Consider the following 24,770-nt stretch of genomic DNA (forward strand, 5'->3'; position numbering starts at 1 on the left):
AGGAAACTAGGTACTTTACTTCACCATAACTCATTTCCCTGAGCTAAAAACAGCAGAGAAGCTACATAAACAACTTAATCTTCATAAAAAATGCAAAAACTTTCACTAGGTGGTACAGAAAGTCAATGGTACCTAACTATTCATCTGGCATAACAGCCTAAAAGTACTGGCTGAAATTGTATGGATTTCATCAGTAGTGACTGAATGATACTGTTCATCCTGAACCTCCACACAAATAATTCCAGGGAAGGGTTTAAAAGCTTTACGGGAAAGAAATGACACTGTGTGCTTGAATTGTCCCCTTCCTTCACCTATCCTGTACACTGAAAAAAAAATCATGCAAATTAGTCGAAATTTATCTGAAAGTCCCAAAATTATAGTAAAATTCAATTTTGACAAAAAGTCAAGTGAATGGTTAAAAATACAAGTTTATGAGTAATTATAATAGTGTACATTTACACAAGTTGGAGGTTTTATATTTAACTTTGTATGTGAAAACAAAATTGAAACTTAGAAATTTTTATCTGCGGAACACTGAAGAATTTTCTAAAAGAAATTAGATGGCAACACTGATTTTCACTAATATTAACTATTTGGATGTTCCATAACATATTGAGCATCCACTTAAAATCCTTCTGCTAGTTCTAAGCAAATGATGTGAAGTAAAAGCAAAATTTTTGTAATTCAAAATTCCTTCGGTTTTACGGCATTTTCCAAGGAAGACACTTTTACATAAAAACTTAGTGGTACTGACATGAAATATGTTAGTTCTTGGTGTTATTTTGTATTTCCCTTCAAGTTTAAGCTGTTTATGACTGCAACAATTAGCATTCATACACATTTAGCTGTAATTAGGTATCTTATGACTGATTTAAAATTCTTTTTCTCTCGCAAGAATTACAATTTTGGACAAAATTTGGATTTAAAGTTCCAGTAATCAAAACAATGACACCATATAAGTTTAATACACTAGATTTAAGTAATTTATGGTTTAATTGTTATCATTAAGTTGAAAACTGTACAAAAGTGTTAATAATTTATGGTTTTCATGCTCAAAATTAATTTAATTACAGGTTTTTATGAGAAATTCTGATTTTAAGTCTGGAAAGTAAAAGATATGCCAAGAATTGTGCCAATGGGTAGTGAGCTGTGAACTTTCTGTGGGAGGTCCCAGAAACTGAATTGGAACTTCTTTCGGACCAGATCCACAAGTAAGTTGCTTTTCATGTTTTCAACTAGAACCTGAAGCAACAAAATACCCACCCCTCCTGCCATTAGAAATGGATCCAATAAGTATTTTATAAGAAATTTGAAATGTTACACACTCAATGGTTGGAAGTTAGCTTGAAAGATAAATAAAATAAATCATGGTAAAGGTTATTGAAAGTTTTCAATCTTGTGTTCTGACAACTATTACTCAATCCCCTTACCTTTACTTTCCATGTGAATGGCTGTATGTGGAAAGAGTGGGTCATGGAATTGAACAATTAATTGAATTGATACTAACACACAGGACCTACTTTTTTTTTAAATGCTGCCAATTTATCATACAAACTCCTGTAACTATTTAAGGTGAGAGTGGGCTTTCCTTAAAAGTGGGCCAATTGACATTCTTTGAAATAACCCTTCCGTGTACTGAATGCAAGGTTTTTTTGTTTCTTCATATATTTGATATTTTGAATGAGATTCTTACATTTATTATTGTTGTTACAGGATCGTCCCTAATAGAATGCATGGAAATTATGCTTTCAATTGAGCAAGACTTGATAGAATGCTTGGCTTCCTGAATGCTATATCAGTATCCATTTCAAGCATGCAACACATTGGAGTTTGGCAAAAGGTATGTTGTATCATGTGTGAATGGAACACTGCACAAACTTTCACATAATAATTAAAAAGCTCCAAGTTTGTAGTTAAAATATTTTTAATTCTCCTGAAATATTCACATCAATTCAGTGCATAAAACAGGTGGTTGGGTCAGGAGCAATGTGGTTTTAGTGCTAGACCCATACTTTAATCACCAAACATTCAGAGTTTGAGTCAACTTGTCAGCATGGATGTGGTTTGTTGTACAGTGAGATGCATAAGAATTGCAAAGTAAATTGTCCATCGCCATGTTTATTGCCCTTGTTTTACGAAATGAGAGCTTAAAAAATGAAACAAAATGTCAAACAAGCTGCTGAAAATTTCTACACCAGCACTTGCATACATAAAAGGTCAGTCCCTAAAAACACGAAAGATGCAAGAGAAATATGAATGAAAATTGTTATGGACAATTTGCTGACCCAATACTTGTGCATCCCACTGTACCATTTATTATTTATTCATAATATTGGTCATTTCTCATGTTAGTATTGTCTCTTAGATCTAAAAGATGAATGGTTTAAACACTGAATGTAGTACTGGGTTTACCATATGATTTGGCACACACGGAATGGAAGTAAGGTAAAGCCCCTCATGCACCATGCCATGAAGGCACAGCGCAATGTGGAAGTTGGCCCCCACCAGTGCTGTGATACCATAATTTACCACAGCTATACACTAAATTTCATGAAACGTTAAGTGGAGACCATGTTTCCATTAACTATGGATTATGTTTCTATTAAATATGTGGATGAAATCTGCAAACTTCTCTAAAAATGTGGAAAACGTGGTGGAATACTGATGATATTGATATATGGCATTTTACAAATAAAAACAAATATGGAATACATATTTTCATGATTGCATTTCAACATGCAGGCTACAGTACAGCATGTTATTGTATCTCCATTTCTTGTATCATTGCTTTTTTGAATTTTAGTTTTGTTTTCTGTTAACCACTTTAATAATACTCGTAATGACACTGAAAATGAAAACTTACAAAAACGTACATAAGAAGTTCTCTTCTTGTTTTGAACTGACATAATGCAAACTTCAATTGTCTCATGGCAGTAAAGACACCCAACTAACTGGATTGTCATGGTTCACATAGGAGATGTACTGCGTAGAAATTTTTGCAAAGAAAATTCAGGCTTGACCAGGACACAAACGAAGGTCTTTGGCATACCATGTCATTGCTCTACGGACTGAAATAAACCAGGGCTGGCTTAGTAGCTAAGTTAGTATAGTTACTTTTTCAAATTAGTTACTCTATGGGTAACTGGGAAGGGAGGGGGTGAGGCAGCGGAAACATGGTACTGATCACATCATCTCCACTGTAGCCAGTAGAGAATGTGGAACCATGTGCCTTCAAGGAATGGTGACAATTTCTGCCACCTTTCCACATATGTATTTATTTTTTGACGGAACTGTATCAATGGGAAACCCCTCCTGAGCTCACGCACCACTGAACACCTTTGACAATGTTATTCTGTTACTTGAGAATTAATGAAATTTTAAATTTATGCTGTTACAATTGCATTTGGTTTTGTATCAAATTCCTTAATGGTATATTTCTTCTTCCCAGGTGATTTAATCCAGAAGAAGGGTCTTAAGTTAAGAAGCAAAAAGCACAAGTGCAATGTAGTAATTATTTGATAAAATGCAAAGAAACAAGTGTAAAGTGAAAATAAATAAAAAAGTAAATTATAATTATGTATTTGGTTGATTTGAATAAATTATTTATATTATTTGAATTATTATATCTCATTTGAAAATTCCATTTTTAAAACTGAAAAGTATTTCAGAGGATTGCACCAATAGCAGGGATGGAAGATTGGCAGTAATGCCAGTAAAAGCCAGTTTTTTATCTTATTTTACTTATTTATTTATTATTTTTTTTATGTTGAATTGATTCTCTTGGGCTATCGATGAAGTGGGTTCTGCAACTGTTTCTGAGCTTTTGAGAATAATGCCACTATCTTCAGGCTAGAATTACTTCTTTACCTTTACCCTGAAGATGAGAATAAAATCAGATCTAGGAACTTCTGAGACTTTTGTAGAATTCATGTGGTCAAGGAGAGAGAATCTGTTCATCATTTGCCTACAGAAAAAAATCGGCTTATTATAGTATTGTGTGTGTTTATGAGAGCAATTTGTGATTTATTTGTTGCATTGTGAGGAACTTGAAGTGAAATTATTTTTTTTTCAGTTCAATTACAGATATTTGTGTAATATTTCCTAATTTAAGTAATAATAATTATTGTACTACCAAAGTAGTCTCATTATGGAAATGTATTTCCATAAATGCTAAAACATTGAAATTTTAAGGTTTGAGGGCTATGTTTTCCTTTCTGCTTTCTATTATGTTATTCACAGGGTTCCTGAATATCTGAAAACACTGAAAATTCGTTTTTTGCTTGGAAGGATTGTAAACATATTTCACCTTTTCTTCATAACTGTTTTTCTTTTGGATGTATCATATCCTTACAATGCATTCGCGCACACATACATATTGTAGTAAATGGAGAGGTATAGTTTCAAGTCCACTTTATGTTCAGATAGGCTAATTGGGACTGGACCTACAGTTTTGAAGTGGAATCCAAACCATTGCATTATGCCTCCACCAGGGTATTGAACTCAGGAGTCGATCACAAGGTAAGAATAATAGCATTGTGCCATCAGAGGGCCTGGAAGTATCTAATAAAATAATTAAAACATTGCCTTCAAGAACATGTTAATTTTGTCCAATGAAAATGTATGTCATTGCTGGTTATGGATGGAGTTGGTGGATGCCATAGAAATGCTATTTTATTATTAAGTTGTACTTAATTATTATTTTGGTATTTTTGTTTCTTTCTGCATATTGGGTTAAATGTGATAATGATTATAAATGATGGAATGGGCATAATAAATACAATGATACTCACGTATGAACTGGGTTTCATACCTGGCACATCTAGCTTTATGGGACGTTAGCTCACCAGTCCACTACAGAAGCTAGAAGGGGGCTCTAATACGTAATTCGTAGTTCAGTATTTCCCTCCAGTGAAACAGGTAATTTTTACTTTTTAACTACTGTCGACCTCTGCAAGGGTACGTAAATCAATTGTGTGTTGTGCAAATGTAAAATTCTCTCTAAATGCCTTAGTATCGTGGAAAACGATGAACTGTGCTGCCAGGGAGTGTTTTAAGAACATACATTGGCAGTGAAATTGGAAATTTTATACCTATGCCAGAACAAAATCAATCATCAATATGTAATGTAAAAATAACTTTTTCACATTAAGTCTGGCCAAAAAAGTATAATTTTTTACATTATGCAAAAAAGTATTCCATCTAAATACAGCCAATTATTGTTTAAATTACGGCATTATACCGTAATTTCTAAAAAAGAAACTTGTTAAAATTACGGTATATTATCGTTTAATATACGGGTATCTGTAAAAAGAAATTTACGGTCACCGTAATTTTTACGGTATCTGGATGGCAGCGAGAATTGAAGGCCTTAGACCGTTTTTTCTACTATAAACTTTTACAGTGCAGATGCGCCCTATTGTTACTAAATTGGTTGATCGAGTTGGTGTTTTAAGTTCACTTTGTGCACATTAAGGTTAATCGGGACTGGACTGCAACGTGCCACCACTCGTAACTTCAGGGTAAGGAGATCCGAATTGGCAACACACCGCTCCTTACTCCGGCTGGTCCGTTGGAAGCACCAGTTCTCACCCAGGGATCGGGATTAAGACGATCCACCCTTCCTTCAGGAAGGAAACCACCGAATTGTGACACGTGACAGCAAATAAAATTTCAAGTACTTTATAATCAAAATGTCCAAAATCTTTAATCGCGCGCGTACATACTGATTCCCACAAGTTAAAATTATATTTTGTTGGGTCATGCACGCTCGTAGGCAGTGATAAGCAACGTATTTAACACGAAAGTCCGCTCACCGCCTTCACAGTTAATGGCAAGACCTCAACTGCCTACCTCAAGCGCGAGGCGCAGCATAACAGATTGTTCTATCTTACAATAATACAAACTCATAACATAAAATAACACAAGAAAAACTGATAATTTATATAGCACATCAATGTTAATTAGCGATAGTAAGCTAAAGTTCAGGTTGGCAACAATTAAAAATGTCAACGTGGAAGTTTTTACATCGCCAAAAACACGTAGCGTGGTTTCCCCAGTCCTATCAAAAGCAGCCAATAGGAAAACGATATTTTATTGAAATAGAGGGAGAAATACTTTACTATAATATTACAATATTAAACTGTATAGAAATAACTAAACTGATTTTATCAAGATTTAGTTTATATCGGAGACAAATTACTTCAACCTTGTACATTGTTGAACAAAAATCGATATTAAGAAGAAATGTATTTAACTTTTGCTTAAACAACAAAATTTGAATGAAAGATAGAAATAACCTAGCCATTTTGGATTTGAAAAACAATGAAAACGTTGCATATATTACACTGATAAACAAGCTGTAGATATCCGACATGATGTTTACATTTTCTAATGCAGTTTTTCATGCTGATTTCAAATCTGAAAACCGTTTTGCTCTATCACGTCAGGTTTTGAAGATATCGACAACATTTTATTTTTCATGGAATACCGTTCCTCAAAAAAAAAATCGTCGTTTTTCGTTATTTTTCGTGCAACACCGAATTTTTTTTTGTCGTTTGTGAAAACAGTTATACTTAATGTAATACGTCGAAATATTTTCGAGATCGCATTACTATTCTTTCATTTATATCTTTTTTATTTTGAGTGACAGTGGATTATGGCGTCCAGAGGTTGCATAAATTCACCACATCTGTTTTGCTACGTGTGCGGCTATCTAACAGAAATCCATCCCATCGGAGGACTTTTACACCGTTTCTGAAGAAAGCATATGAACTATACGATTCGAAGGTAGATAGTAAGTCGTGGGCACCACAGTTCATATGTTTGACATGTGCACGCAACTTGCGCCGTTGATAAGGAGAGCGAAGAAGTACTGCTGCTTCATCTGCGAGTAGTACAGCAGAGATAGGAAGCACCACTATATAAACAAGGATTGGCCGATCAGAGATAGAATGCAGTCATGAAGTAAAAACGTCCTTCGTGTGCCGTTGGTTGAACGTGAAAAAGTTATCATGCAACCACTTCATTTGAAGCTGGGACTCATGAAGAATTTCGTGAAGGCACTAGACGACGACTCAGATGCTTTTCTGTACCTGTGCAACAAGTTTCCGGAGATGAGTTATGCAAAAGTGAAAGAAGGTGTGTTCATAGGTCCACAAATAAGGAAGATCATTTCTGACAGCCACTTCCAGAACTTACTGGGTGGCACTGAAAGAGATGCATGGGTGGCATTCAAGTCAGTCGTAGCCAATTTCCTTGGAAATTATAAATCTGCTGACTAAGTGAATGTTGTGCAGAAGTGCATTAGTGTGAGGCTGACTACTGTTGGACGCTTCAGCGTGAGATGCCAAATGCTCAGCACAAACGCAACTCTATAGCCAAGAAATTCAAACCAAACACACCTTAAATTAAGGAAGTATTTTCAATATGTATGTATTTTATATGTGTATTATACCTTCAACTAGATGTTACTATATAGTATATGTGTCATGTGATGCATTTGCACAATTTTCTTAGCTAAAGCCTTGGTCAATAGTACTCGATGTAGCAAAAAGTGTTGTAGTGAAACCTATGTCTGCGAGTTGTTTGCCTTGATACAATGTTAAACATATATAAATGTTTGATGTCATATATCTCAAGATTGGTGTGTGTTACAGACAAATGGTTTGCATATTTTGAATCAGCATGTTTCAATTGTCTTAGAACGCGTGTTGGATACCAAGATATCCTCCGATTTTTTTTTTGTTAATCAGTGTTATTTGCGATAATTATTAGCCTATAAATTCTGAATAAATGTTGCAAAAATACGCGAATAATATAATAACATAAGAAAAACGTAAATATATCTACATGAATTATGAAAACAATTAAGTATAAATAATTTAATCCAAGTTCTTAACTTGAAAGTATACGAATAAGATAAATGCCAATATACGACTGAAATCTGCCTAACATGGCGGTCGTTAGAGGACCTACAGTTTAAAGTGGGATGTTAGTCTAATTGTATTTGTACCATAAACCATAGGTTTTTTTTTGTAAATTCCATGCCTGACAAATTCCAATACTACCCAACCACTAAGAACAAGATGGCCACTACATATCTGATTAGAAATTAGTTAGTTATGGTTGAAAACACAACATTTTTCAAGATGTAATTGAAAGTTTTTAGTTTATTTGGAGAAATGTAATTATAATAAATATCTAATGCTAGTTTGAAATTATACTTTTTCTGTTTCTCGTATGAATGTTTTCATCTAAATTTATGCCATGTGAGAGTATCACATTTTTTTAGAACAAGTATGATTGTGTCTTTGTATGTATGTGTGGGATGGGTGTGTTAATATTTGTAATCTAACATTACTTAAGTTAATTCTCTTCATAAAAAGTAACCCTATAGCGCTACAGCCCAATGTTGGGCCCTTGCCTACCTAACGACCGCTGGCCTCCCTCCCACGCGGGCCACCAGGGGGCGTGGAGATCTGCAGCCAGACTAGAGGGACGGGTGGTCGGGCCTACCAACTCCCAGTCGTTGTAGGACTTCCCAACCGGATTACGCTCACTCACTCGGAGCTCCCTAATTTCCTCACGATGGTGTGTTGCCACCGGCCCAATACACAAGCCGAAAATTCCCGGAGAATGAATCTGGGAGAGAACCCATGCCGTCCCGCAGCTGCCGTCAAAAAATTATCGTCATAACATCCAAAATGTAGGGTAAGGTGGTACATTTTCAGTAGTGTCATTGGGCCGGTTCTAAGTCACACTTTGTAGGTATGCATTTGTAGCCTCTGTTTTTTACCAATCGAATATCAGTTTTTGACATATTTTGACATTTTTTGTCGATGTTTTAGCGTTTAGCGATGTTTTAGTAAAATTTCCCTTTTTTTCCCCACTCATACTTGGTAGGTATGCATTTGTAGCCTCTTTTTTTTATCAATTGAATATCAGTTTTTTATATATTTTGACAATTTTTTGTCGATGTTTTAGCGTTTAGCGATGTTTTAGTAAAATTTCCCTTTTTTTCCCCATTCATACTTGGTAGGTATATCACGATCTTACGTGATATAACTTAACCTATCCTTTTTTTTACGTGCTAAACTACACGAGAGCCTCTACATGCTTTGACCTACTTTAGAGTAGACCCAAATGGACAGTTCTGCGCCCGAAAATGAGGCTCGGAGTGAGGCTCGGTGAGGCTCGACTTAATGGTTTTCTCTTGTAAGGCATAAGCCTCATTTTCTCGCAGTGTTGTCAACACCTTAATCGATCACGATCTTACGTGATATAACTTAACCTATCTTACTCGCAGTGTTGCCAACACCTTACTGGATCACGATCTTACGTGATATAACTTAACCTATCTTACGATTTTTTTTCTTACGATCTTCAGTGACCTATCATTTTTTTTATTTGCGCATCGAACTAACTTACATTATATTTTATATAACCTAAAAAAATGTGTTGACTTTTTTTTAGTATGTGGCAATTTTTTTTTACGATTTTTTTTTTAAAACTGCTCCGTCACCATCTCGTTCTTCACGTCGTACGCGAAGGACTTCTCGGCGACCAGGATGACGCTGCACACGGTATCCTCGGGCAATGGACTGTTGAACTCGCAAACGATCTTGATGTTGGTTCGATTGTTGATAGGGGTAAAAAGACAGTTCTACGCCAGAAAATGATGCGTTTCTTGCAACCTTAACGGAAAATATCGTAAAGGCAAACGCGAAAGCGATAAGATAACTCTGTTTCCGGTCGCCATTTTGGATTTCCGAGCATAGGTTCTATTCATACTTTTTCTCACGTATAGGTGTATGTGATGAATCCGCAAACAGATTTTTCCTAAGTCTTACCGTTTCCAAGATAACCCACTTCCGGTCGCCATTTTGGATTTCCGAACATAGGTGCTATTCATATTTTACTCACATATAGGCGTACGTGATGAATCCGCAAACAGATTCTTGCTAAGTCTTACCGTTTCCAAGATAACCCCACTTCCGGTCGCCATTTTGGATTTCCGATCATAGGTTCTATTCATACTTTTTCTCACGTATAGGTGTTCATGATGAATCCGCAAACAGATTTCTCCTAAGTCTTACCGTTTCCAAGATAACCCCACTTCCGGTCGCCATTTTGGATTTCCGAACATAGGTTCTATTCATACTTTTTCTCACGTATAGGCGTACGTGATGAATCCCCAAACAGATTTCTCCTAAGTCTTACCGTTTCCAAGATAACCCCACTTCCGGTCGCCATTTTGGATTTCCGATCATAGCTTCTATTCATACTTTTTCTCACATATAGGTGTACATGATGAATCACCAAACAGATTTTTCCTAAGTCATGAATTGGAGGGTTCTATGACAACCAATATTAATTCTCGTAAGAGAACAGAAAACACAAAAAAAAACAATACTGTGGTCACTACAACAAATAGTCTTCTTCAACCCCAATCCAATAACCCAAAAATCATCATCCTAACTAGAACCATGTAACTATCTGCCATCTGTTAGAGGTTTTGTGAACTAAGTGGTACTTTGTTTGTGTGTAAAAAAAAATGCAATGCTTTTTGCACTTGGTTATCATCACCTAACATGTTATTAATTGTTTTTTAAAATTAATTACAACTGAAAACTAATAATTAATATTATCTAAAGTTACTAATTAATATTATACAAGTAATTTATATATTTTTTTGTTCTCGTTGCCAGTGTTGGGTAATTATAGTTGTTGCAAAATATAGCTCTCGCGTATGACAGTTTCTGAGTTTTGTTGGGTATATAAGAACAATTTTACACGACCTCTCTCGGTTCTCCTCCGTAGCCGTGCGTGTTAAGGCGTTCACTCGTTCTTGTCATTGTTCGTTCTACGTGTGGCCTATCGGTTCGAACCCGGTCGTGGTCGAAAGTTTTTCAGCGTGTCTAGGAGTCTTTAACAGTGTGTATATTTACTTCTCTGTGTTGAGTCTACGGATTCTGAACAGGGTTGTTTAATGTATATGTTGTTCTTGATACATATATATATATATATATATATATATATATATATATATATATTGTGTTCATGTATGTATCCAAAGCACATTGGAAACAATATTCGATCATTAGCTGCGTTCAACCACTGCTGCGGTGGAGTGACCACCCCCTGTCCCCGGGGGTCCCCCCACCCCCGTCCCCGGGGTCCTATTCCTGTCCCTGGGCTCGTGTTCCCGGGGTCCTATCCCTGTAACCGGGCTCGTGTTCCCGGTTAAGTTAGCTTAAGTTAGGTTAAGTTGTCTAATGTCTATGTCCGGGCTCGTGTTCCCGGTTAAGTTAGGTTAAGTTGTCTAATGGCTATGTTTATGTGTAGTATCTATGTCCATGTCTCTGTCTTTCCAGGTTTTTTTTTTGTCCTATGTCTGTTTGTCAAAAATTCGAGATATTTGCAATTTAACGCTGGACTTAGAAAATTTTCGATTGATGAAAAAAATGGTTCCATGACGACCTATGTTCATTTTGGTATGAGTGGACAGAGAACACCGAGACTCGACCGACGCACTAAACCCGACCTCTCTACGACTATTCGTTCGAAAGTTACGAGTGATCAAAGTTTTTGGGAGGGGGTGGGCTAACTTCTTACCCCTTGGCCCCAGGACCACCAAAACTTGGCATACGTATTCTACACCTCCAAAATCGACAGGGGGCATCTAACGATGCCGTATGGGGGTGTTTTTCGAGTTATTTTTTCGATAACTCTTACCATTTTCGAGATATTTGCAATTTAAGATTTTTTTAACGCTGGACTTAGAAAATTTTCGGAACATTTTTTTTAATCCATGACGACCTATGTTTATTTTGGTATGGGAGGACAGAGGACACCGAGACTCGACCGACACACTAAATCCAACCTCTCTACGCGTACTCTACGTCACCAAAAAAGGTTAAAGGTTCCAAATAACAATAGTTAGAGTTTCCCCAATCTAGTAAAGTGGATTGGTTGAAATCTCCAAGGCGTATTTTGCATTTTTTTTTCAAATATGAACACGTTAAAACTGAACTGTCTCGGATTTTTGAGTTTTGTATTCGCCCTGAGAAAATTCTATATAAAATAACATACCTGAAAATTATATTCACAGTAGATTGATTTTTTTGAGTTTTGTAATCACCTCAAGAAATTCTATATAAAATAACATACCTGAAAATTGTATTCACAGTAGATTGAATTCTTGAGTTTTTGTATTCGCACACAAGAAATTCTATGTAAATAACATACCTGAAATTCTATTTACAGTAGATTGAATTTTTGAGTTTTGTAATCACTCCAAGAAATTCTATATAAAATAACATACCTGAAAATTGTATCGCTATATACTAGACTTTTTGATTTCTGTGATTTTGGAGAAAGCAATGGCATCCACCACCAGTTTCAATCGTAAAAATGATAAAACTGAATGTGTTACTTGTGGGAAGCTAATCTCAAGGAACAATTTATCGGTACACAGGGCAAGATGTAGCGAAACAGGTTCGAGAATTAATCGTTCGTTACCTTCTAAGTCTTGTGCTCGATGCGGAAAGATGATCAGCATTGCACATTTAAGTAAACACCTCAAAATTTGCAAACCATCGACCGAACAAGCATCGAAAAGGAAAATCGATGATTCAGAAACGGAAGCTTCCACTTCCAAGCAAATTAAATTATCTAATGAACGCAAACCAATTAGATCTGCATTCAACGACCAACTCCAGGATTTTTCAATTAAGTCAGAACCAAACCGTGACATCCTTAGTTTCTTGGAAGAAACGAAAACATCTGTACTAAATATTTTAAAAGATAAACTTGAAAACAACTCTATAAAAGTATACGTTGTTCTGTTTTCTGAATACGAGAAAGTTGATGGCACAACGAGTATTTTTTATCATCGTACAAAAAACCAGACTCTTCATTTGGCGGACGTCGAAAATTTAGACAACTTCTATTATAAAGTTACCAATGAGCTGGTTAAGAAACATGACGATTTCGAGGCTAAAGGGTCGGGATGGTCTCTGTGTGGAAGTCCTCACACGTTAACCGTTTACGTGAACCGATTCTCGCCTCTTCGCGCTTCCAGCTACGTTCCTCTTCCACCGAACATTCAACACAAGAGGGCTGTGTTAAATATACAGAACAGCGATAACAAGTGTTTTCTTTGGTGTGTGTTGGCGGAACTTCACCCGATTCATTGGTCAAATAATCCAGAACGGGTTTATCATTACAAGCAATACGAGTCCGAGTTTGAAAGTGTAATGTCTGGCATCGAATACCCGGTGACATTGTCGGATATAACAAAGTTTGAAAATCGTGCAGGAAAACGCATCGCTATTAATGTATATTCCTTCACGTCAGATAAATATCTCGTGCATCCCGTCAGAATAAGCGATATCGACGATGACGATGCTTGTGTAATAAATCTCCTTCTCATTTCCAACGAAGATGTCTATCATTACACGCTAATTCGTTCAATGTCTCGATTACTAGGAAGCCAAACAACCAAGCATGAACATTGCATCGAAGTTTGCCCGAGATGCCTAACCACGTTCGACGATCGTGACCGACGTGATCATCAAAATCTTCATAGTCGTCAGATTGCTATCGAGAAACTTGCCGAACATAAAATTTATTGCGGTGACAACAGACCGACTCGCATGTTGATGCCGAAATCAAAAGAGGTCGAAGAATTTAGGATGCATAAGGCATTGTTAGAGCATCCCGCAATCATCATTGCTGATTTTGAGTCTTTTCTCAAACCGTTGTCGTACTGCGAACCAGACCCCGAACTTTCTTCCACAACACCGTATCAGTTGCACGAAGCCTCGAGTTTCGGATATGTTGTTGTGCGACAGGATAGGATAGATGAACCGTATGTTTACCGAGGACCAGACGTAATCAAACATTTTTTTGAAAAGATGGTTGAAGAGGTTGAGACCATTGGCAGCCTCTTACGCGAATCGAAACCAATGCTTCCATTATCCAGCGATGAACTTCAATCTCACAATAACATTGAAACGTGTCCGGTGTGCGATCAACGTTTCACCGACGAGAATTGGAAAGTATTTCACCATAATCACTTCACCGGAAACTACATCGGTGGAATCTGTAACACGTGTAATCTAAAGATCCAAAAACCTACGTTTGTCCCCATATACCTTCATAATGGCAGCGGTTACGACTTTCATCTCTTAATTCGGAATCTTGGATATGATAGACAAAAAATAAATATTCTAGCAGAGAATGAAGAAAGGTACATCAGTGTCAGCAAGCGAGTATTGATTCCGGGAACAAACGAAACTGTGGAGATGAGATTTTTAGATTCTTACAGATTTTTATCTGCGAGCTTGGACGCTCTTGCAAGCAAACTTTCGGCTGAACAATTTAGAATAACGAGAGCTAATTTTCCCACCGTAGACATAGAAATGATTAGACGTAAAGGTATTTATCCTTACGAATATGTTAGTGATAATTCTAAATTTAACGACGACACTCTTCCACCTCAAAAAGAATTTTACAGTCGACTCAGAGAGAAAGGAATCACGGATGATGAATACGAACACGCGCAATGGATGTGGGACAAATTAGGATGTAGGACACTCGGCGATTATCACGATGCCTACTTAAAACTGGACGTGACAATACTCGCGGATGTTTTTCAAGCATTCAGGAAAACGTCGGCGAATATTTACAAATTAGATCCTGCATATTTTTACGGTCTCTCGGGCTTAGCGTGGTCTGCCATGTTATTACAGACAAAAATAAAACTCGAATTGATACCGGATGTGGACATGTTATATTTTATCGAGAGGGGGATACGAGGTGGAATGGTGCAATGCGTACAGAGACATGCAAAAGCAAATAACGTTCACATGACAGAAGAATACGATCCTAACGAACAATCGAAATACATATTTTATGTGGATGCAAATAATTTATACGGACATGCTATGATACAAAAACTTCCTTACGGCGGGTTCGAATGTGTGGATACCACTTCCATTAACATTAATAATTTCAACGACTGTGAATTTGGCTTGTTTATAGAGGTGGACCTCGAATTCCCCGACCATCTACACGATTACTTCAAAGATCTACCTCCTGCACACCAACTAAAATGTTCGCCTGATTCAAATCAACGTAAGCTTCTGTTAACATTGGATAGGAAAGAGAGATACGTTCTCCATTACAAAAATCTTCAATTCTTAATTGAGAAGGGAGTTCAAGTAATAAATGTGAGAAGAATAATGAAATTCAAACATTCCGAGTGGTTAAAACCTTACATTGAAAAAAATACGTATCATAGAACACGCGCCACGTCAGATTTAGATAAAGATTTTTTTAAACTCATGAATAATGCTGTTTACGGAAAAACAATGGAGAATGTCAGGAAGCACGTGGACGTGAGATTAGTTCCCGATTCAAATAAATGTAGAAAATTGATAGCATCGCCGACATTCAAATCACGAAATATATATGATGAAAACCTGGCCCTGTTTGTGATGGATAAAAAAATAATCAAGTTCAACAAACCAATCTACGTGGGGGCGACGGTTTTGGATTTATCTAAACTGCATATGTTTGAATTTCATTATAATGTCATGAAACCCTTCTATAATGAAAATATAACACTTATGTATACGGACACGGACAGTTTTATTTATTCCATACAGACATCTGACCTCTACAACAATTTGAAACAACCAAAAATGATTGATCATTTCGACACATCTTCCTTCCCTCAACCAAACAGATTTGATCTCCCTTCACGCAATAAAAAAGTGCTTGGTAAAATGAAGGATAGACCACGTGCTTACCACAAACAAAGTTCGGAAAGTAGCATTAGATCCGCATGACGATAAAAGATGTATTTTGTCTTGTGGAATCCACACGTTGCCTTGGGGACACTATCGTTTAGAAATTAGTAAAAATTGTAGGCAATGCAATTGAAAAAAATAAACTTAAATAACTATAACTAAAATAAAAATAAAAAAACTTTAACTGTCTCAAATTATCACATACACAATAAATAACTAGCAAGGACAATGAATCTTTTTGGTTTCCGAAAGCAAACAATGGAGACTGTACACCGCACGGCAGATCACAACGTTGCAACGTTTAGAAAGTCGTTGATTTTGTTTCTGTATTTTCCGTCGTTGGGTTTCCTCGTCATGTCGATCGTCGCGAATCCGAAATCGTCACTGTTCCAGCAAGGAGAGCAGCGTTCCGAAAATTGATTGATCAACAGGCCGTTGAGTTTAGATAACATGGAAGGTAGAAATTCATGATCTGCCGTGCGGTGTACAGTCTCCATTGTTTGCTTTCGGAAACCAAAAAGATTCATTGTCCTTGCTAGTTATTTATTGTGTATGTGATAATTTGAGACAGTTAAAGTTTTTTTATTTTTATTTTAGTTATAGTTATTTAAGTTTATTTTTTTTTCAATTGCATTGCCTACAATTTTTACTAATTTCTAAACGATAGTGTCCCAAAGGCAACGTGTGGATTCCACAAGACAAAATACATCTTTTATCGTCATGCGGATCTAATGCTACTTTCCTAACTTTGTTTGTGGTAAGCACGTGGTCTACGCTTTGTATCCTTGTCTCCAAACGTAGAATCCTCGACTATGAATAGAGGGAATTGATGTAATCCTCGAACACAAGCTTGTTTTTCACGGTACTTTTACCAACACCTTTGGCTTTTTTGGTGATGCTGGTTTCTGTTTTCACCACATACATTTTGGAACGTAAGCCTGCGAACTCCAGAATGATTTCTCCGTTGCATTCATCCTTCATTTTACCAAGCACTTTTTTATTGCGTGAAGGGAGATCAAATCTGTTTGGTTGAGGGAAGGAAGATGTGTCGAAATGATCAATCATTTTCGGTTGTTTCAAATTGTTGTAGAGGTCAGATGTCTGTACGGAATAAATAAAACTGTCCGTGTCCGTATACATAAGTGTTATATTTTCATTATAGAAGGGTTTCATGACATTATAATGAAATTCAAACATATGCAGTTTAGATAAATCCAAAACCGTCGCCCCCACGTAGATTGGTTTGTTGAACTTGATTATTTTTTTATCCATCACAAACAGGGCCAGGTTTTCATCATATATATTTCGTGATTTGAATGTCGGCGATGCTATCAATTTTCTACATTTATTTGAATCGGGAACTAATCTCACGTCCACGTGCTTCCTGACATTCTCCATAGTTTTTCCTTAAACAGCATTATTCATGAGTTTAAAAAAATCTTTATCTAAATCTGACGTGGCGCGTGTTCTATGATACGTATTTTTTTCAATGTAAGGTTTTAACCACTCGGAATGTTTGAATTTCATTATTCTTCTCACATTTATTACTTGAACTCCCTTCTCAATTAAGAATTGAAGATTTTTGTAATGGAGAACGTATCTCTCTTTCCTATCCAATGTTAACAGAAGCTTACGTTGATTTGAATCAGGCGAACATTTTAGTTGGTGTGCAGGAGGTAGATCTTTGAAGTAATCGTGTAGATGGTCGGGGAATTCGAGGTCCACCTCTATAAACAAGCCAAATTCACAGTCGTTGAAATTATTAATGTTAATGGAAGTGGTATCCACACATTCGAACCCGCCGTAAGGAAGTTTTTGTATCATAGCATGTCCGTATAAATTATTTGCATCCACATAAAATATGTATTTCGATTGTTCGTTAGGATCGTATTCTTCTGTCATGTGAACGTTATTTGCTTTTGCATGTCTCTGTACGCATTGCACCATTCCACCTCGTATCCCCCTCTCGATAAAATATAACATGTCCACATCCGGTATCAATTCGAGTTTTATTTTTGTCTGTAATAACATGGCAGACCACGCTAAGCCCGAGAGACCGTAAAAATATGCAGGATCTAATTTGTAAATATTCGCCGACGTTTTCCTGAATGCTTGAAAAACATCCGCGAGTATTGTCACGTCCAGTTTTAAGTAGGCATCGTGATAATCGCCGAGTGTCCTACATCCTAATTTGTCCCACATCCATTGCGCGTGTTCGTATTCATCATCCGTGATTCCTTTCTCTCTGAGTCGACTGTAAAATTCTTTTTGAGGTGGAAGAGTGTCGTCGTTAAATTTAGAATTATCACTAACATATTCGTAAGGATAAATACCTTTACGTCTAATCATTTCTATGTCTACGGTGGGAAAATTAGCTCTCGTTATTCTAAATTGTTCAGCCGAAAGTTTGCTTGCAAGAGCGTCCAAGCTCGCAGATAAAAATCTGTAAGAATCTAAAAATCTCATCTCCACAGTTTCGTTTGTTCCCGGAATCAATACTCGCTTGCTGACACTGATGTACCTTTCTTCATTCTCTGCTAGAATATTTATTTTTTGTCTTTCATATCCAAGATTCCGAATTAAGAGATGAAAGTCGTAACCGCTGCCATTATGAAGGTATATGGGGACAAACGTAGGTTTTTGGATCTTTAGATTACACGTGTTACAGATTCCACCGATGTAGTTTCCGGTGAAGTGATTATGGTGAAATACTTTCCGATTCTCGTCGGTGAAACGTTGATCGCACACCGGACACGTTTCAATGTTATTGTGAGATTGAAGTTCATCGCTGGATAATGGAAGCATTGGTTTCGATTCGCGTAAGAGGCTGCCAATGGTCTCAACCTCTTCAACCATCTTTTCAAAAAAATGTTTGATTACGTCTGGTCCTCAGTAAACATACGGTTCATCTATCCTATCCTGTCGCACAACAACATATCCGAAACTCGAGGCTTCGTGCAACTGATACGGTGTTGTGGAAGAAAGTTCGGGGTCTGGTTCGCAGTACGACAACGGTTTGAGAAAAGACTCAAAATCAGCAATGATGATTGCGGGATGCTCTAACAATGCCTTATGCATCCTAAATTCTTCGACCTCTTTTGATTTCGGCATCAACATGCGAGTCGGTCTGTTGTCACCGCAATAAATTTTATGTTCGGCAAGTTTCTCGATAGCAATCTGACGACTATGAAGATTTTGATGATCACGTCGGTCACGATCGTCGAACGTGGTTAGGCATCTCGGGCAAACTTCGATGCAATGTTCATGCTTGGTTGTTTGGCTTCCTAGTAATCGAGACATTGAACGAATTAGCGTGTAATGATAGACATCTTCGTTGGAAATGAGAAGGAGATTTATTACACAAGCATCGTCATCGTCGATATCGCTTATTCTGACGGGATGCACGAGATATTTATCTGACGTGAAGGAATATACATTAATAGCGATGCGTTTTCCTGCACGATTTTCAAACTTTGTTATATCCGACAATGTCACCGGGTATTCGATGCCAGACATTACACTTTCAAACTCGGACTCGTATTGCTTGTAATGATAAACCCGTTCTGGATTATTTGACCAATGAATCGGGTGAAGTTCCGCCAACACACACCAAAGAAAACACTTGTTATCGCTGTTCTGTATATTTAACACAGCCCTCTTGTGTTGAATGTTCGGTGGAAGAGGAACGTAGCTGGAAGCGCGAAGAGGCGAGAATCGGTTCACGTAAACGGTTAACGTGTGAGGACTTCCACACAGAGACCATCCCGACCCTTTAGCCTCGAAATCGTCATGTTTCTTAACCAGCTCATTGGTAACTTTATAATAGAAGTTGTCTAAATTTTCGACGTCCGCCAAATGAAGAGTCTGGTTTTTTGTACGATGATAAAAAATACTCGTTGTGCCATCAACTTTCTCGTATTCAGAAAACAGAACAACGTATACTTTTATAGAGTTGTTTTCAAGTTTATCTTTTAAAATATTTAGTACAGATGTTTTCGTTTCTTCCAAGAAACTAAGGATGTCACGGCCTGGTTCTGACTTAATTGAAAAATCCTGGAGTTGGTCGTTGAATGCAGATCTAATTGGTTTGCGTTCATTGGATAATTTAATTTGCTTGGAAGTGGAAGCTTCCGTTTCTGAATCATCGATTTTCCTTTTCGATGCTTGTTCGGTCGATGGTTTGCAAATTTTGAGGTGTTTACTTAAATGTGCAATGCTGATCATCTTTCCGCATCGAGCACAAGACTTAGAAGGTAACGAACGATTAATTCTCGAACCTGTTTCGCTACATCTTGCCCTGTGTACCGATAAATTGTTCCTTGAGATTAGCTTCCCACAAGTAACACATTCAGTTTTATCATTTTTACGATTGAAACTGGTGGTGGATGCCATTGCTTTCTCCAAAATCACAGAAATCAAAAAGTCTAGTATATAGCGATACAATTTTCAGGTATGTTATTTTATATAGAATTTCTTGGAGTGATTACAAAACTCAAAAATTCAATCTACTGTAAATAGAATTTCAGGTATGTTATTTACATAGAATTTCTTGTGTGCGAATACAAAAACTCAAGAATTCAATCTACTGTGAATACAATTTTCAGGTATGTTATTTTATATAGAATTTCTTGAGGTGATTACAAAACTCAAAAAAATCAATCTACTGTGAATATAATTTTCAGGTATGTTATTTTATATAGAATTTTCTCAGGGCGAATACAAAACTCAAAAATCCGAGACAGTTCAGTTTTAACGTGTTCATATTTGAAAAAAAAATGCAAAATACGCCTTGGAGATTTCAACCAATCCACTTTACTAGATTGGGGAAACTCTAACTATTGTTATTTGGAACCTTTAACCTTTTTTGGTGACGTAGAGTACGCGTAGAGAGGTTGGATTTAGTGTGTCGGTCGAGTCTCGGTGTCCTCTGTCCTCCCATACCAAAATAAACATAGGTCGTCATGGATTAAAAAAAATGTTCCGAAAATTTTCTAAGTCCAGCGTTAAAAAAATCTTAAATTGCAAATATCTCGAAAATGGTAAGAGTTATCGAAAAAATAACTCGAAAAACACCCCCATACGGCATCGTTAGATGCCCCCTGTCGATTTTGGAGGTGTAGAATACGTATGCCAAGTTTTGGTGGTCCTGGGGTCAAGCGTTAAATTGCAAATATCTCGAATTTTTGACAAACAGACATAGGACAAAAAAAAACCTGGAAAGACAGAGACATGGACATAGATATTACACATAAACATAGCCATTAGACAACTTAACCTAACTTAACCGGGAACACGAGCCCGGACATAGACATTAGACAACTTAACCTAACTTAACCTAACTTAACCGGGAACACGAGCCCGGGGACAGGGATAGGACCCCGGGAACACGAGCCCAGGGACAGGAATAGGACCCCGGGGACATGGGTCCAGGGACAGGGGAGGGGGGGGACCCCCGGGGACAGGGGGTGGTCACTCCACCGCAGCAGTGGTTGAACGCAGCTAATGATCGAATATTGTTTCCAATGTGCTTTGGATACATACATGAACACCATATATATATATATATATCAAGAACAACATATACATTAAACAACCCCGTTCAGAATCCGTAGACTCAACACAGAGAAGTAAATATACACAGTGTTAAAGACTCCTAGACACGCTGAAAAACTTTCGACCACGACCGGGTTCGAACCTATAGGCCACACGTAGAACGAACAATGACAAGAACGAGTGAACGCCTTAACACGCACGGCTACGGAGGAGATCCGAGAGAGGTCGTGTAAAATTGTTCTTATATACCCAACAAATCTCAGAAACTGTCATACGCGAGAGCTATATTTTGCAACAACTATAATTACCCAACACTAGCAACAAGAACAAGAAAAATATATCAATTACTTGTATAATATTAATTAGTAACTTTAGATAATATTAATTATTAGTTTTCAGTTGTAATTAATTTTAAAAAACAATTAATAACATGTTAGGTGATGATAACCAAGTGCAAAAAGCATTGCATTTTTTTTTTTTTACACACAAACAAAGCACAACTTAGTTCACAAAACCTCTAACAGATGGCAGATAGTTACATGGTTCTAGTTAGGATGATGATTTTTGGGTTGTTGGATTGGGGTTGAAGAAGACTATTTGTTGTAGTGACCACAGTATTGTTTTTTTTTTTTTTGTGTTTTCTGTTCTCTTACGAGAATTAATATTGGTTGTCATAGAACCCTCCAATTCATGACTTATGAAAAATCTGTTTGGTGATTCATCATGTACACTTATATGTGAGAAAAAGTATGAATAGAAGCTATGATCGGAAATCCAAAATGGCGACCGGAAGTGGGGTTATCTTGGAAACGGTAATACTTAGGAGAAATCTGTTTGGGGATTCATCACGTACGCCTATATGTGAGAAAAAGTATGAATAGAACCTATGTTCGGAAATCCAAAATGGCGACCGGAAGTGGGGTTATCTTGGAAACGGTAAGACTTAGGAGAAATCTGTTTGCGGATTCATCATGTACACCTACACGTGAGAAAAAGTATGAATAGAACCTATGATCGGAAATCCAAAATGGCGACCGGAAGTGGGGTTATCTTGGAAACGGTAAGACTTAGCAAGAATCTGTTTGCGGATTCATCACGTACGCCTATATGTGAGTAAAATATGAATAGAACCTATGTTCGGAAATCCAAAATGGCGACCGGAAGTGGGGTTATCTTGGAAACGGTAAGACTTAGGAAAAATCTGTTTGCGGATTCATCACATACACCTATACGTGAGAAAAAGTTTGAATAGAACCTATGCTCGGAAATCCAAAATGGCGACCGGAAACAGAGTTATCTTATCGCTTTCGCGTTTGCCTTTACGATATTTTCCGTTAAGGTTGCAAGAAACGCATCATTTTCTGGCGTAGAACTGTCTTTTTACCCCTATCAACAATCGAACCAACATCAAGATCGTTTGCGAGTTCAACAGTCCATTGCCCGAGGATACCGTGTGCAGCGTCATCCTGGTCGCCGAGAAGTCCTTCGCGTACGACGTGAAGAACGAGATGGTGACGGAGCAATTTTAAAAAAAAATCGTAAAGAAAAATTGCCACATACTAAAAAAAAATCAACACATTTTTTAGGTTATATAAAATATAATGTAAGTTAGTTCGATGCGCAAATAAAAAAAATGATAGGTCACTGAAGATCGTAAGAAAAAAAATCGTAAGATAGGTTAAGTTATATCACGTAAGATCGTGATCCAGTAAGGTGTTGGCAACACTGCGAGTAAGATAGATTAAGTTATATCACGTAAGATCGTGATCGATTAAGGTGTTGACAACACTGCGAGAAAATGAGGCTTATGCCTTACAAGAGAAAACCATTAAGTCGAGCCTTACCGAGCCTCACTCCGAGCCTCATTTTCGGGCGCAGAACTGTCCATTTGGGTCTACTCTAAAGTAGGTCAAAGCATGTAGAGGCTCTCGTGTAGTTTAGCACGTAAAAAAAAGGATAGGTTAAGTTATATCACGTAAGATCGTGATATACCTACCAAGTATGAGTGGCGAAAAAAGGGAAATTTTACTAAAACATCGCTAAACGCTAAAACATCGACAAAAAATTGTCAAAATATATCAAAAACTGATATTCAATTGATAAAAAAAAGAGGCTACAAATGCATACCTACCAAGTGTGAGTGGGAAAAAAGGGAAATTTTACTAAAACATCGCTAAACGCAAAAACATCGACAAAAAATTGTCAAAATATGTCAAAAACTGATATTCGATTGGTAAAAAACAGAGGCTACAAATGCATACCTACAAAGTGTGACTTAGAACTGGCCCAATTACACTACTATTTTCGATCACAAAAAACTTAATTAAATATAACTTGAAAAAAATAGGCAGCAAAATTACAGTTTTTTGTGCCAATGAAGTGCTTACTTTTTACTAAAAACGCTGGCATAACATGACATTTATAGTTCTGCTACTGCAGACAGCAGACCGAAATTTCGGTCGGATAAAATTTGATTAAATTTGTGCCTAGGTAAATACAAATCTTATCACCGAGCGGTACAATTTGGATAACATTGAGTGGAGAAACAATATCCTAAATATATAGTATAAGTGAAACTTCTTGTATGGCGTAGGCCTACAGGAGCAAAGTAAAAACAAACTGAATGTTCTCTTAGTTTAATAACTCTGTTTGACTACATACATCGTTACGCAGCTACCCCACCACATGCTTGTCCACGTTTGACCTGAATTTGGCTGTCCTGCGTTCATACATAAACACGGGCCATGCAAAATGACAGGCAGACGTTTATATACAAAGCAACTATTCTATCTCCAACGTACTCACCTTGCCAGTACACATGTCTATTGTGCGATGTATAATATGTTTGTATCTGAAAGTACTTAGCAGTACTCTGATGTGATTGTACTATATTGTGTTTGTATTTTGTTCTGTTGCTTTGTGTAACATACCTACTGCCATTTTTATCTTTTTTTAATCTTTTGCTTTGTATTTTGTAATATTATAATTCTGTTGTTTTGTAGTTTTGTATTTTTGTAATTTTTAAAATGTATATTTATTCTTTATTATAAATATTTTAATATGATCCTTTGTAATTGGAACTATTGGTTCTGTTAAGGATCTTTTGATAAATAAATAAATAAATACACAATTACGTCTGGTTCTCTGTGTTTTCCGTAGAATTTCTCGATGTTTCTGCACAACACACGTGACACCCCACGCAACAACTCTCACTCCTCAAATCAGCGTTGTCAGTAACAGGAAGCAAAATATTCGACTTTTTATAACAGGTGATCGAAATAGTGCCTCTATCGAAAATGTACCACCCTACCCTATAATATTTCCAGATATGTACATCTTGCATTCAAATGTAACTTTATGTTGACGGAGTTGAATAACATATTTATATTGCGCTTTTACAAG

This window comes from Lepisma saccharinum, chromosome 22 (genome assembly GCF_977018435.1).
Source record: "Lepisma saccharinum chromosome 22, izLepSacc3.1, whole genome shotgun sequence".
Classification (NCBI taxonomy): domain Eukaryota; kingdom Metazoa; phylum Arthropoda; class Insecta; order Zygentoma; family Lepismatidae; genus Lepisma; species Lepisma saccharinum.